The sequence below is a fragment of the Danio rerio genome, chromosome 21 (genome assembly GCF_052040795.2).
Source record: "Danio rerio strain M-AB ecotype USA chromosome 21, GRCz13ab, whole genome shotgun sequence".
Lineage (NCBI taxonomy): Eukaryota > Metazoa > Chordata > Actinopteri > Cypriniformes > Danionidae > Danio > Danio rerio.
The window spans coordinates 15,340,001-15,357,500 of NC_141041.1; the positions used below are offsets into that span (position 1 = coordinate 15,340,001).

At 35.4% G+C, this 17,500-nt stretch overlaps 1 protein-coding gene and 1 long non-coding RNA gene across 5 annotated transcripts in view; both read right to left on the reverse strand.

The window, feature by feature from the left end:
• The window catches only part of whrna (whirlin a), a 189,986-nt gene that overhangs the window by 154,156 nt on the left and 18,330 nt on the right, over nt 1-17,500 (reverse strand). The gene's annotated exons all lie outside the window — the stretch shown is intronic.
• LOC147831874 (uncharacterized) lies at nt 6,954-12,124 on the reverse strand. The gene is made up of 2 exons (XR_015520128.1): nt 9,379-12,124; nt 6,954-7,288 (listed from the first exon to the last, which is right to left on the reverse strand). It is a non-coding gene; the product is annotated as an uncharacterized LOC147831874 (long non-coding RNA).

The following is a 17,500-nucleotide window of genomic DNA, read 5'->3' on the forward strand; positions in this document are numbered from 1 at the left end:
TTAGGATGGATAGTATGCAAATTGAGATACAGCACATCAAATGTCTCCTTGAGAAATATTTCAATTCGAATTGTACACTAGTTGTGTTCCAAATGTCATACTATCCACTTAAGAACTCAAAAATGTAGTGTATGAGTGTTGTCACAAATTGAACACTAACGTTTTTTTTATTATTATAACTTTTTTATTAACAAGAAATTCAAACAGTTTCTCAATCTATATTCATAGGTTGCCAAATTAGTAAACTATATTACTGAACTACCAAAACGTAATTGTCATAAGTACAACCACATTCACCATCATCAGGAGCTGGCATAATTGTTTACATATGCTTGCACAATCCAAAATAAATAAATAAAGCAATCCAGCTTTAGCTCCTGATAGCTCCTCCCCATCTGCTAATGACCAAAGCTGCGACCATTGAGTGTTCATGCTAGGTTTAGTGCTGGCGCAAGCTAAACTGGCGCTCTAGGCAAACAACGGTTGAGTCGCCCTCATGATGTTCGTGTTGCCCTTCCGTGAAGCGGCGGGAAGGGGATGTCTGTCTCAAATGAAAGTGAAGAGTGGGGAGGTGGGTGGGGTTGGAGTCGTGGACTAAAGTAAAGCGCATGGAGGTTGGTGGATGGTGTGGTTGGGGGGTCTCCATGCCACCCCTAGCAAGATGCCACCCTGGGCAATCACCCACAATGTCTATGCCTAAATACGCCACTGGCTGGGTTCACAGCAAACATGGAGTAATTTTGTGTGTTGGTGACAAACATGTCATTCATCTCACGTCATTTGCTCTGTGTTGGTTCTATTTACATATTTGCATCGACTTTGCATGTAACTTACTTGTTTGAATGCTTCATTTTGTTTTTGGTGTGAACCCAGCATTACACCAGCTATACTACAAAATGCAGCAGAACAGCCCATTCATCCATTCATACATCTATCCATCCATCTGTTTATCTGTCCGTCCATCCATCCATCCATCCGTTCATCCGTTCATCCGATAGCAAGTATGCATCCATCACATAATTTATTACATTATTTATACAAAATGTAGCAGAATAGAACATCCATTCATCCATCCATCCATCCATCCATCCAATAGCAAGTATGCAACTTGAGAGGCATTCCATTTTAGTTGTCATGGTGATGCAGTACAATCCCATGAGGCCACACAAGGGAATGTTGGAATGGGTGGTTAAGCAACATAACTGACATGGGTAGGTTATGGCATAAAGGCAAATGTAGTACATCCAAACTCCATTACTACTCGCGCTCATACTACAAAGAACATACTTTTCTTGGCAACGATTATGAGGTGAAATTTTTTGTGAAAACATACCCCAGTATGCATTTCTGGAGATCAAAAATAATGTAACTAGAGCTACGTATGGCTGCATTTTATCTTTAAAACGAATGCTACGAAGTGGTATGACGACGGCTTCTGTTTCTTTTTGCGCTAGCAGCTCACCGCTTACCTCTTTGTGGACGGCTTTTCCGCTGTAATCAGTTTGCTCAGTAGCTCGCCATGTACTTAAATGGACTTGAGATGCAGAAAGGAGTTAACCGTGACGATGGGTTGACATTTTTGGTTAATATTCTGGATGTTTTGTAATGGTTCTAAACCCCATATGTGTTAAACATACCCTCAGGTAGCAAAGAATTCTGGCCCAGATTTGGCAAAAAATCTGGTACAGCAGGCATTCATCTGGCACTGGCATGCAGCATGTGGGCCAAACATGGTCCTGGTTTGGCAGAGGAGGCACCGTCTTTAAGGTGGCACACAATACTTGGCCCAGATGTAAATTGTAGTATTTGGCCCGAATGTTAATAATAATTGATATGTGGGCCATGTAAGTTTGGCTTATCTTGACCCACTTTTAAAATACATTTTTATTATTTTTAAATAAAGAAAAAAACTTCTACCAATCAGGTCGCTTAGAGAAAATGCACGCCCATAGCACACCTAATGTGCAGTGATTCATGGGTTTATCAGTTTCATTGCAGTCGTGATCCACCAACATATCTGGCACAGTTCAGGCTCAGTTATGTGTTATTAACTTGGCCCAGATGTGGTCCATGTTTGGCCCTTGTCTGGAAGCCAGGCATGGTCCAGTCATGTACCGTAATTCACTGTGGCATGTGGGCCAAACAAAAGCTGATCGTGTGGGCCAGAGCTGGGCCAGAGATATTTTGCTATGTGGGCCGTTTAAGCGGCTATATTGTTTCAGGCTACTTTTAGTTTCCTTGTAAGACCAAAAAACAGAAGAAATTTCTTTAGAATATTTACCTTTGTGTTCCGCACAAGAAAATCAATGATTATAAGAGGCATGTTTCTTGCCTCCCACAATTACTGCTCACTATTGGAAAAGGTGCTGAAAAAGCTACACCGTTTGCTTCTGTCACCCTACTGAAAAATGCAGCAAAGTTAGCAGTACCGCCGCTTTAATTAGTTACTCCCCAACTTGTGAGTAACTTAATTGAAGTTAATGAGCATTGTTAGACTGCGTGTCCGCGCAGGGTTAAGCTGATTACCAGAAGGGACATTGTTCATCCTGTACCTCCCATCCAGAGCAGCACTTCTGGGCTTTAAGACGAAAAGCACCAAAGCCATTAGTTGTACTTACAAACCAACACCTCTCTCTCCCTACAAAGGGAATGAGTGGGAGCAAAAGAGCGAGGTTGTAGGATAAAAAAAATAAAATAAGAGGAGGATAATTGAACAGCCTGATCCCTAGGTTACACCTAATCCTGTTTAATTAACTAAAAATCCTCCAGCATTTCATCAAAGCCAGCGAAAAGAGGAGGAGGGATGACAAAGGCGTGGTGTGTCATTTTTAGAGCTCCTCTGGTTTGGAGGCTGCACCTGCTGTGAGGATTTCTATTGCAGCTCGGCTCTTTACACAGGCAGTCGTGTGGCTCCAAGTGCCTCTTAACCCCTGCACTGCTCCTTTATTCCCAGCATGCAACGCTCCGCCAGCCCATGTGACAGTGCTCGGGTATCAGCATCAGGAGACCTGGGCTTTCTCGGGGATTTCAGTTTCAGTGAACGCACTGGATGTTCTTTACTAAGAGAAGCTATAATTTGAATGTCTATCTCTTTTTCTCTATGGGAATGCAAAATAAAAATTTAAAAAAGGACAATAATTAACAACAAAAACAACAACAACAACAACAACAACAACAACAACAATAATAATAATAATTATTATTATTATTATTAATAGTAGTAGTAGTAGTAGTTGTTGTTGTAGTAGTAGTAGTAGTAGTAGTAGTAGTATATACAGATAAGTAGATAAATAAGTAAATAAATAATTAAATAAACAAATAAATAAATAAAACTTTAGTTTTATTAATTTATGAAAAGTAAAATAAACATAAAAATAAATAAATAAATATAAAACATTAATAATTAAATACAATGTTTTTATTTATTTATTAAAAATAAAAATGATCTGATTTTACTGGATTAATTAGGTTTTAATCATATGTTAATATTTATTTTTGAAAACAAATTAAAATTTGTTGTGATTGAAAAATCAAGATTAGTCCACCAAATATGAATCTTCATTGAAAAACATTGGCATTTTGTTGTCTAAAAATCAACATAATTTTCTAAAAACTTGGAATTTATTTTGTTATTTTATACAAAAAAAGTTCTAAATTACATTTTTAAAATGAAGGAAATGTAAACAGTTTGTTTAAAGAATAAAACTACAATTTACTCTACCCCATACTGTACCCATTAATAAAAATTCAGAGAAACTTAGAATTTAAGCAACCTCCAAAATTTAGTTATTTTTAATAGCTATATAAACAGGGTGGGGAAAAAAGTAACTACAAAGCATTACAATTTGGTAATAAAGGCAGGATTACAATTATGTACTTTATTAATTATGAACTTTAATGCTTTGAAATCCTTAGATGACTCCAGTAATGCTAGTTTCTACAGCCAACTTTAGCTTAAACCACTCACCAGATACATGAACACAAAGTAAGATTTAAAAAATGAAAAAAGAAATGGCTAATTCATATTACAGGCATAGATAAATTAAATTATTTATCGCACTTAATATTTTATTGCTATTATTGCTTTAAGCAACTAAAAAAAAAAAAACTTCAAAGTGCAAAATGAACTCTGTTATGCATATTTAAAGCAAGACTCTGCCACTAACAAGTTATAACCCAGAAATAAATATCTTGCTCAAAAGTTTGGGGTTCTTTAAATTGTTTTTAGGGAAAAAAAAAAGAAAAAAAAGACAATAAAACAGCAAAACTGTATTAATGAAAAATATATTTTACCAACTAAATATCTTTAAGTATAATATATGTTTTTAAATATATTTTACAATGTATTCTTGTGATGAACAACTACATTAATATGAACATACAATATTTATATTAATAACAATCTAATATGCTGTATTAATGTTTAAAGAGACTTAACATTTTATATTAGAAACAGCTGTTCAGCTTGAAAATTATGGAAACTTTGACACTTTTTAAAAGGAATGTTCACTAAGAAATAAAAGTTAAAAAGCACAACTTTTAACTAAAACAGAACTTTTTTAAACCTGATTTACTGCCGTTATCAATTTAAAATGTCCTTGCTGAACAGAAAATGTGGATGGATGGATGGATGGATGGATGGATGGATGGATGGATGGATGGATGGATGGATGGATGGATGGATGGATGGATGGATGGATGGATGGATGGATGGATGGATGGATGGATGGATGGATGGATGGATGGATGGATGGATGGATGGATGGACAGAGTTGAATGGAAAGATGAACAGATGGAACTTTATGGACAGATGAATGGATAGATGAATAGAATTGATTAAACAGACCGATGGACGGATGGACGGACAGAATTTAATGGAAAGATGAACAGATGGAATTAATTGGACAGATGAATGGAATTGATTAAACAGACGGATGGATGGATGGACGGACGGATGGATGGATGGAATTGAATAGACAGATGAACAAAAGGAATTTAATGGACAGATGAATGGATAGATGAATAGAATTGAATAAACGGATGGATGGATAGACAGAGGGATGGATAGAATTGAATGGACAAATGGATGGATGGATTTGGATGGATGAAAAAACGGATTTGGATGGCCGAATGCAATTGGATTGGCGGACGAATATAATTGGATGAATGCATAGAATTGAATGGAAATAAACAGATGGATGGATTAAATTAAATGGATGGATAGATGGATAGATGGATGGAATTGATTGGACGGATGGATGGACAGATAGAGTTGAATGGACAGATGGATGGATGGAATTGATTGGACGGATGGATGGACAGATAGAGTTGAATGGACAGATAGATGGATGGAATTGAATGGACTGATGAATGCATATAATTGAATGTGTGGATGGATGGATGGATGGATGGATGGAAGGATGGATAGACAGATAGATGGATGGATGGAGGGATGGATGGATGGATGGATGGATGGATGGATGGATGGATGGATGGATGGATGGATGGATAGATAGATGGATGGATAGACGGAATTGAATACAGTCATGAAATCATACAAGTCAAACAGAACTTGGTCTGCCGTCTATAAAGGTGGTGAACTGCTGTGCCCACCCTGATGTGCCACAGTTTAATTCTCATGTTTTGAGCAAGATCGAGAGAGAAGGTTATGCTTACACAGCACGTCTCCTACAGTACTTCAGGCTCATGTGGGTGGGTTAATGCAGGTCCAAAAGAAGGACGAGATCTGCTTTTACAGCAACAGTTCTCCTGCCCAGTCTGAATGTTGAGTACAGAGAGAACAGCATGACATTTCCTAGAGAGGCATTTGAGCTGGACCTGCATCAGCTGGACGACAGGTCAATGCACTGTATCCCAATGTGCTTTAAATCTCTTACAAATCTGTATAATACAAATTAGGAGAAATTCTATTTATCCCTCATAATGCATTCAGGTCCGATTTGATCTGGAGGAGATACATAAACATTCAACATGTCCTTATGCTGCAACATTTTGGTGGAATAAATGCAACATAACATAAAAATACACATATTTAACCACACCACACCACACCACACAACAAACTCAAAACTTTCTGCTTTCTAAGGGGCCGATCACAACAAACATTCCTTTACATTCCAAAAACATGAGGCGCACCACACTGCCTTTTTTATTGACACAGGTGCACTTTATATCACTGGGCAATGACTATCAGCTGCATATTGTTGATTTTGTTATTATTGTAATACTGTATAAAAAAAAAAAAATATATATATATATATATATATATATATATATATATATATATATATATATATATATATATATATATATATATAATAAAATACAAAACTTGTACTTAATTTTTACTCGCTGAGAGCAGCAACTGTACTATTGTCTGTGCTAGAATTGTCAGTTAACCTACTTAAGAACAACAACAATCAGAGTTATTTAAAAGACCTGTGTATGTAACGTGTATTTAAAAAAACAAAACAAAAGACACACATTTACAAATCTCTGGTCTCCAGATTTCAATGCTGTTCATTCGCATTAATTCCGCTCTCTAATCAACAGTCCATCACACACCCGCTCTTTCAATCTGATTCATTCTGGTTCTTTGTGTGAGGAGTCTGTGATCCTCCTCATATGCGTCTTTCCTCCATCCTCCTGTTGTCTCATCCATCACACCCTCTAATAATGCGAGCTTAGGAGACATGATGAAGGCAGCCAAGAAAGCAAGAAAAGAAAGCAACCGACCTTGAATTTTTCTGAGGAAACTGATACTACTGATTCAAATAAAAGGTTTAAAAAGCATTGTTGTTAGCATTTTTTTGCTCATAATTATCTATCTGTTAAAAAGCTATATACCCTCAGACACAGCAGACAGGCTTTTCAAAGTGCTCCTTAAGAGATACAGCCTTTATAATTATTATTGAATAGGCTTAAACAATTGGTTGATGTAAACAAGTTTATTATACAGTAGTTTTGCATTTTTAAATGAGTTATTAACTGATAATAATAAAAAAGAATTGAATCTAAAACTATACAAGTGCAAAAGAAAACTGCACTTTCTGTAATATTAAACATCATACTGCATAGTAAAACATACCTAGTTTACTTCTTTTTTTTTTGGTAAATGAAGAAATACAGAACAAGTTTTATATTAATATGGAAAAATATGTTTTTGTATATAATCTTGCACTTGACTAACGTGTTTGGCTGTAAAGCACCATCTAGAGATACTTTTATAAACAGTCATAATCTGAATACCATTCATCCATCCATCCATCTATCCATCCATCCATCCATCCATCCAATTAATATCCATATATAAATATCCAATCAATCCATCTATTTATCTGCTTTTTAAATAAAAAAAAGAATGTTATGTTGAAGGCATCTCTGTGGAGCTCAAAAAAAAAAAAATAAAAAAAAAATCAAGCTGCTGTGTTGATTGTGTTCCAGTCTGTTCTGTAAAGCCTCATTTTCCACCGGTGGAGTTGTGCTGAGAGCCATCCACCTGAGTCCTGCCACACAGCTGTTTCCACCCCTCCTGAGAAACATCCCATCCCACAAACACTGACACACACATTGCCACACCATCAGGGACAAGCTAACCATATCCTTCAGCTGACATGTAAGGACTCTCTGACCATTCAAAGAGTGCTTACGTCATAACAGCCCTTGACATAAAGGTTCAAATTAGACAAAAAACAGCTGTTTAGTAAAATGTGCAATGTTAGAGAATGCACAGACTCAGTCTAAACAAGGAGGCTCACACTAAATTTTAATCCCACCCAAAAAAGCATTGTGACCACACCATAGAAAATAAAAGAAATTAACAAACAGATAAAAAAAATCTATCTATCTATAAATAATGAAAATAATATAAATGCAAAATCTACTATGACTAATTATTATTAATAATGTAATTAAGCAAAATTGAAACTGAGCTAAATAGCTAATAGTTTATGAAAGTAACTCAACTCTTCAACTGTATTTATTTTTCAGTGAACCATTCATTAAAGAGATTATTCAAAAACACTGATTCATTCTGTAATGCAAAAAACAAAGTATATAATAGAGGTGTGAAACTACACTGTTCTCACGGTTCGGTTACAATTTTCATGCCATCAATTCGGTTCAATTCAATATCTCGGTGCATCACGGTGCATTGATGATGCTTTCCATACAGAGTTTTATATTGTCTTCACAGCACAGCAATTCTTCTATTAAAATGTATAAATACATGTATATTTGCATACTATTTGCAATACAATTTTGTCCTTTAATACAAACAGTCAAATATATAAACTGTACCTTTAAAAACTCAAATACATGAACAGAACAAAATGAGCATTTATAGCAAATAAATAGATGCAAATATCATGCTTGCTTTCTGAGCCATGTCTAGCGAGTTCTTTTTTTAGGCGTAGTAAGTAACCATGACATAGCGCATATGAGATAAATGATGTCAGTAAATAATAACCGGTTTTGATTATTAATGAACCGATACTGAATTGTCCATGTCTGCATCGTGGTGCACAGAAGAAACAATTAATTTTGACACCCCTAGTATATATATATATATATATATATATATATATATATATATATATATATATATATATATATATATATATATATATATATATATATATATATATATATATATATATTTATTATTCATTCAAGAGACTGGTTTAAAAGTCTTTTTTAAGCGAGTCATCCAGCAAAATCTTTTTGGGTCATTTAATCATTCATTCAAGAGACAAATGTTGATTTGTTGATAAAAATGTTAATTTCTTGAGTAATGAAACAAAGTCATTTTGAGTGAGTCATTAGCCTCTTTTCACATATACAGACTTTTCCAGAAAATTGCCCGTAATGTGTGAACAGACCCTTTTTGAAAATGGCGGTAAATTCGTCCAGACAATTTTCCAAAGAGAAGTTATGACGTTACTGGTGTTTCCCAGAATTCTGCTTTATGTGAACACAAAAGGAAAATTGCCAGAAAGAGTGCGTTTGCGTTTAGAATGTTGACATGAGAAGTCTACTCCAGCCAATCAGAACATTCAGACAAATTCACATCCACACTGTTTATGAAAATAAAAGCCTTTGAATATTTTTTCAGACACATTTAGCAGCTAGATGTTAGCCAGATAATGTTTCTATGTTCCTTCTTAATTCCATCTGTGTAAAAAATTATCGATAAAATGTTTATGATAAACCACTGTTCGTTTACCTTCAAGCTCTGCTTCAGTTGCTTGACGCATGTATAAGTGAAGGTGTGGTCCAGTAAGCGTCAGCACACACATTATGTATCCCGACATGCAAAAGTGTTACTCAATACGCTTTCATTGAGGTTTTTCACAATACTTATCCATCCACAGAATTAGTAATGTAGTCAAATATGTAAATGTTTAGCTGCAGTTCGCGATTCTGTCTTTGGATGTCTCTGGGAGTACCTGCATGAACGCTGAAGCTTTAACAAATAATGGCTGTACTTGTATTTGTATTTGTTTACAAATACAAGTACAGCCATTTAAAGGCAATTTCTGGTTAATGATGTCAGAACTTACTGGTATTTTGAAATGGATGTGTTAATGGTCTTTTCCGAAAAAAGTCTGAAACATCCTTGCCTGTGTAAACAGCACTTTTTTGAATATACTAGTAAAGTCGTATCACTGTGTGAAAGGGGCTATTAAATCACTCGTTCAAGAGACTGGTTAAAAATGTTGATTCATTCATTACATAAGAAATCAAGTCAACTGAATTGTAATAATAATAATAAAAAAAAAGAGTCTTATCAGTCACCGAAGCATTCTTTTGAACCAATATATTTATATATACTGATATGCAATTCATTCAAATCAGCTAGATATAGTTAAAATACACTGCAGGATTAACAATTTGTCAGAATCTCTAGTAATTTACATAATTGTATTGTCTATTTTGAATCCTAAAAAATTTGATTATAAAACTATTGTTTTAATTAAAGGTGTGCTTTCATGTCTTACAGGGGAAAAAGTCGGATATGACAACAGGCTGCTTTTATCTACAGTAACAAACATTTTGTCCAGAACTTGTGCTAAAAGCTCAGCTTGGCTGACCTCTAGATCCAAATGTCAAAAGCATGAACCGGTTAGATTGACATGAGCTAATATTTGCTGCCAACAGCATGGCAAAAATACATTCCGCACAACTTTACCTCTGCTGCATGCATGTGTCTTGCATGAGTAAACAGCTGGTGAGCAAGGAACAATGGGCCTGACAAATAAGGTGGATAAAATACTCTAGCGTCTTGCTAGCTTTTTTCAAAAGTGCAATTCATCACTTAACTATAATAGAGAGATTTTATAAACAGGTGGCACACTGGCGTCCTAACATATTCGTCTCTTGTGGAGCATAGCTTTGATCCTTAAAGTTTATCAGTATGAGTGAGAAGGGAGATTTTGCTTACTCAGCTACCCTGTTTAGATCTACTGAATGCAGATGAGTTAATGTGGGTCAGAACTAGGGGCTTGGTCTACTTCAACACCACTGGGACTTCTGACCAGCATTCAACAGGGAGGACTAATAAAAGTGCAATCAATCAATCAATCAATCAATCAATCAATCAATCAATCAATCAATCAATCAGTCTGTCTGTCTTTCTGTCTGTTTTTTTTTTAAACTTTCCTCTTTTTTCCCTAAAAGACAGACTTATACTTATTTTGGGGACCACAAAAACATACACCCGAGTTAGTGAGATCACAAACCTTTCAGGTTACGTGAATTCACCACACGTGTACACCACGCACAGCAAAGGGGTGTGGCCAGAGGCACTGTGATGTTGTAGCTATTTGCACAGAGCTTGTTCTGTTTCTGTATTTGGGCTTCCAAAGGACACAACAAAAAGAGAGACGTGCTTACAATGTAATTTTGATTAGGTTCCAAAGAATTACAAAAAAAGATATAGGGCTAGCATTTGTCAAAGCAGAACTTACAGAATCTCTCCCAGTTCAGTGCTGGGATTGGCTAAAACTCAAAGGAGCAGCAGTTCCAACCATAATGGAGCCACAAAGTGTAAGTATTTTTATTTGTTAAAATTGATCCATTACATGCACAGTGTCTAGTGTTAATGAAATGTTGTAGCAAGGATGTAAACAAGGATGTAAAAATTGGTAAATGCTGTTTGGCATCGTTAACAATTTAGCTACAAGTTCATATTTATCAGTAAAACTGCTGTAAACACACACAATCTTTAGCAGCACTGCAGTGTCTCTCTATGCAGCCACTTTCCGCGTGTCATACATCTCAATTAATGAACTAGCAAAAGATATTTAAAAGTTTTATATTACTTACACGCGCTTATTCTGTATATAACGTATGTAAAAGACACTTGTCAGATTATAATTTAGAGAGCAGGAGTGAGATTCAACTGTGTCCTCTTCATTTTCTTTCTGGTTCAGGCTCAAAATAATACGGCTAACAGCTACTCTTATTGACAGTATTTACAGAGAATATACAGCGCGTGCTTGTAAGATTGTGACTCTTTACATGAAGACATGAAGCCGATCCACACATTATGTTAGATGACCAATCAGAGTCTCTTAAAGAGCAGGCTTTTCAGAGGAACTAGGAAATATGACAGTCATTTTCATGTTAGCAGAGTAGCTGTATATAATGAAAGATTTATAAAAAAAAAAATAAGGTGATTTTTTACAAATAAAGCATGAGCACACATTGCTTTGCATCTTATATGTATTTTTTTGTTTCCACATTATGAACTGCTTCCCTCTGCTAGAAGATATAGAGTTCCAAAGTGTAGGTTAAACCGTTATAAGAAATCTTTTGTACCCGTTTCAGTGGGTTTAATTAACAAGAGTCTATCTTAATTAGCATTATAATTTTTGTAACGGTTGTATTTTGTATTGTTTTTATTGCTTGTTTTTAGTGAATGTCTGCAGCAATATGGCAATGCCCATAACAAATTTCCTGTCAAGGACAATAAAGTTTTACTACTACTTATAAACACAATAAAGCCTTAAAAATACACTCTGGACCATCCCTTTAAGTGATTATACGATTAATACTACTTTTTTGATAACATATTATAAATAAATTTTTAAATATTTGTGCTGTTTAATATAAAGAACAACTTGTTTTTTCGTCTCCTTTTCAGTGCAATATAAAGTATACATATTTATTTTTTAAATATTATTTTTTAAAGAGATTATTTAATTGGAGATGTGCTTTAGTTTTTTTTTTTTTACAAAAGGGAGAATCATACTTGCATGTAATGATTTCAAATTAATTTGTAAAGCATTTGCTCAACTAAGAGACTGTTTGTTTTCATTTATTTAAGGGTCATCGTTGCTGATGATTATACTAATTACATCCGTTTTAACACAGTTAAAGCCTGATATTTTTTTTAGATGATAATCATGGCATGAAAATCTCATTGCAAATTCAGTCATATGATGCATTACTAATAATAAGACAATCACAGTGTGAAGCTTTAAAAGCTTTTATCCACCACATGTGACAGTTGTTCGTTTGACTGGATCAGTCAGATCACAGTATCACCAGTCTGTATCTGTCATAAACTCATGTCGCTCATAAGCAACATATGAGCATGACTTCCACTGATCCTGAGTGGCAGAACAATTATATCACCTATCAAATCCATGCTCTTTCATTAAAGCGCCCTTCAATCACAAATCTCCACCACCCACCGCCCCGGCCTCCTCCAGCCAGAAAATTCCCCAGATGCCAATATTTTCCCTGATGTGAGACCTTTAAAGGGGACATATCATGAAAATCTGACCTTTTCTGTATTTAAGTACTATAATCGAGTCCCTGGTGCAGCTACCAACTGAGAAAACCTGAAAAAAGGACAAACCACTCATTTTTGTTTTGCTAAACCTTTATCTGCTAGGATGTGAAACAAAATTACCATTTAGATTTGGCTCTTCTGATGACGTATGAAGGGGATTTTATTTTAGATTATCTTCCTTGAATTAATCGTTCACAAAAAAAAACATATATATATATACACACACACATATATATATACATATATATATACACACACATATATATATATATATATATATATATATATATATATACAAACACACACACACACACACACACACACACACATATACATATATATATATATATATATATATATATATATATATATATATATATATATATATATATATATATATTTATATATATATATATATTTATATATATATATATATCGTCATTTTGTCATCCTTGGTGACTGTCTTTATATAGAATCAGAATCAAAGTATTTTATCCTGGCTCTTCTATGCTGTCTAAATGTTTGCACCTTGAAAGATTTTTAGATCAGAAAAATATAATTTTTTCCCTGTTTATTTTAGAGCTATTAATACATTACTTTTATTTTTAAAAAGCTAATAAAAATAGCTTTACACTACCTGAAAAAAACTCTTGTTGTCAATCCCAGTTGTAAGAGCAACAAATAACAACTTAACTTCTAGTTGATCATTTGTAAAAGGTGGATTTTTCCGATGAATCATCTGTTGTGCTGCATCCCAATCATCACAAATACTGCAAAAGACCTATTGGAACCCACATGGACCCAAGATTCTTACTGAAACCAGTCAATAGTTTGGGGTTACAATCAGCATAGGGGCAGGGGGCAGATCTGCAGAGTGGATGGCAACATCAACAGCCTGAGGTAATAAGACATTTGTGCTGCCCATTACATTACAAACCACAGGAGAGGGCAAACTCTTCAGCAGGATAGTGCTCCTGCTCTAGAATTGGCCAGCCCAGTTTATTGAGCATGTCTGGGATAAGATGAAGGAGGAGGCATTGAAGATGAATCCAACGAATCTTGATGAACTCTGGGAGTCCTGTAAAAACGCTTTCTTTGCTATTCCAGATGACTTTATTAATTAGTTATTTGAGTCATTGCAGAGATGTACGAATGCAGTCGTCCAAGCTCATGGGAATCATACACAATATTCATTATTTTTCCACTGCATCATGACTTTATATTCTATAGTGTAAATGATTGGCAAGACTTTTGTCACAGCAAAGTCAGACCTTACTGTCCTAATTAAATAATTAAAAATCTAGAAGCCTTTGCCTTTCATATAAGCCACATCTGATACAAAATGATCAACTATAAGTCAAGTTATTGTTTGTTGTTCCTAAAACTTGGATAGTCGCAATACTCACCAGCAATATCACATGGCATATTTTCAAAGCATTGATCAGCCCTAGTCCATGCTTCAGAATGCAGTGTTCCACAACGCTAGTGAGGCCTGAGCTTTTTTAGGATAGGATGAAAGATCTCCCTCTGACACTGATCTGAAAGCTGACATTATATCCACGAACAAACTCATTTTTCTGGACATTCGCAGAAACATAAATCTCAGATGGGAATCAATTATCCGTAGCCGGTGTGGACTTAAGTCGTCCTGTATGGCAGCTCCTGTCGCTCCATCATAATCCAGCGGAGTTCTAATAAAACGTTGCAGCCCTTCATGACCCTGCACACATTAATATCTCCATATGTCTCTGACCTCTTTCCTCTCATTCATTTCCTCATATGGGCCCGTGTTTGAGGAATTAAATTGAGTCCTTTTGAAGGCACATTCTCAATAAAATGTGATTTTAATAATCCTCCTGAAACATCTTAATTATCTCTCTAAATCTAAATCTTCGGTGACCAAACAATATGACATGCTTCTTATCTCAATAGATGTGCGCGCTTTCAAAACTGCCAGTTTCTTTTCAATAAGATGACAAAGCGGATCTGTCCGGGAGCAGAACAGCTTTGAATACTTTTCTATACTAGAATAGCACATCAACAGATTATAAGGACACATTCTTTAAACCTAGATGAACATTTAACCCATCACAGCTACAGTCAAATGAGTCAAGATTTATTTAAAATATCTCACTTGGTTTAAAATTCTTTACATAAATCAAAGGTTTATATTTTAGCTGCACCACAAAGTTCTTCAAATTGAAAATGCACCAGTGACTGGAAAAAAAAAGAACTGAATGAAGGAATGAATGAATAATTATTTGCTTTATATATTGAGTATGAAGACAAGTTGAGACATAAAAATTTAAACACAAACAATATTATTTATTTTTTAATAAATACATTTTAAAATAAACACTTTTTTATTTTAAATTCTAAGAACTAAATTTAGGCACCACAACAACAGTGAAATTTAAAAAATATGAATTTAATATTAATATTTGAAAAAAGTACTTTCAGAGTTCAGATATCTTGAGTTTTGTTCGCGAGTAAGGGCAGGATGGAATGCGAGTTTGACAGGTGAATCGGTGCAGCAGCAGCAGTAGTGCATTTGATGTACAGATCCATTGTGGTGAAGAAGGAGTTGAGCCAAAAGGCAAAGCTCTCGATTTTGAGCTTTGGTCATGATCGAAAGGACAAGATCTCAGATACAAGCAGCTGAAATGAGTTTTCTCCGCAGGGTGGCAGAATCCACCCTCATGAGGGTAAGGAGCTCTGTCACCCAGGAAGAGCTCAGAGTAGAGCTGTTGCTCCTCAACATCAAGAGAAGCCAGCTGAGGTGGATCGACATCTATTTCACATCACTCCTGGATGCCTACCTAGAGAGGTGTTCAAGGCATGTCCCAACGGGAGGAGGCCTCTGGAAAGACCCAGGACACGCTGGAGGGACTATGTTTCTCAGCTGACCTGGGAACACCAAGAGGAGCTAGAGGAAGTGTCTGGGGAGAAGGAAGTCTAGGATTGCCTCCTGAGACTGCAGCCCCAGTGACCCAGCCCAGGAAATGCGGAAGCTGCACACCTGAACTTATAAACAACAAAATTCATTAATTCATTCTCTTTCGGCTTAGTCCCTCTATTAATCTGGGGTCGCCACAGAGGGATGAACCACCAACTTATCCAGCATGTTTTATGCAGGGGATGCCCTTCACTGGGAAACATCCATACACACTCATTCACATACATTAACTTTACGGTTAATTTCCGCATACCCAATTCACCTGAATTACAAGTCTTTGGACTTGTGGGGGAAACCGGAGCACCCAGAGGAAACCCACACAAACACGGGGAGAACATGCAAACTGCACACAGAAACGTCAACTGACCCAGTCGAGGCTTGAACCAGCGACTTTCTTGCTGTGAGGCGAACGTGCTACCCAATGAGCCACCACTTCGCAATGGACAATAATATATCAGAATTAATTATTAATATTTAATATATCTAGAATTGAATCAAAATGAAAATAAAACTATAAGCAATTGTTTTAAAAGCTAACACTGAAATATTAAAAACTCTAAATATTTTAATAATAGTACCATTACTATTAATATTCAATTTTGAAATTTTAAATAAAACCAATTGTTGAAATAGCTACAACTGATTTATGTGGAAATATAAAAATATAAACAATTTTAAAAATTACCTACTAATTTAAATGCATAAAAACTAAAACTAAAATAATTTTAGTTTTTTCAAACTAAATATTGTCATCACAACCTCAAGTTATGAACAGATATTTATTTAGAGATTTGCTAAATACTCATTACACTTTCACAGTAAAATATTTTAATTGACAGTACAGTTTTATTTTAGAGAGGTACCTTTAAGTGGGCCTCTGAGGACTGCAAGCATGATATAATAACACAAATTGTACAAATCGGCATTTGTATGTACAATGAAATATACAATATGGACGAATAATGGAAAAGAATGAAACATCATAAAGAAATTGAATCAAGTTTTGTTCAGCTAAAATTTGGCTTTATATCCTGAGCTTTTAATACTGCATGGTCTTCTCATAGGATAAGAAAACTCATTCTATGAATAATAATGTGAAACCGACGCATCATCGCTAGACAGGCAGATAGCGATGCATCACTGATTTTGATCCCGCACCAATAATGATTTTACACCCAGAAGATGGAATTAGCAAATAAAAGCTCAAAATTAGCAAGAAGGTCGCTGGTTCGAGCCCTGGCTGGGTCAGTTGACATTTCTGTGTGGAGTTTGCATGTTCTCCCCGTGTTCGTGTGGGTCTCCTCGGGTGCTCTGGTTTCCCCCACAGTCCAAAGACATGCGGGACAGGTAAATTGAATAAGCTAAATTGGCCGTAGTGTATGAGTGTGTGTGCAAGAGTGCAGGGGTGTTTCCCAGTCTTGGGTTGTGGCTGGAAGGGCATTCTCTGTGTAAAACATGTACTGAATAAGTTGGCGGTTCATTCTGCTGTGGCAACCCCTGATTAATAAAGGGACCAAGCAAAGAAGACAATGAAAGAGTGAATGAATGAATGAATGAAGCTCACAACTATCCAGATTTCCCCACAGTTAAAGCTAACAGGTGCTAACATTGTCTTAAATGCTACTCAACACACACTAATCTGTTAAAATCTTTAAAATACTCAAGGGTTTCTGAAACCTTTAATGCACATTTAAATATAATACAATATTAAAATTATCTGGTAA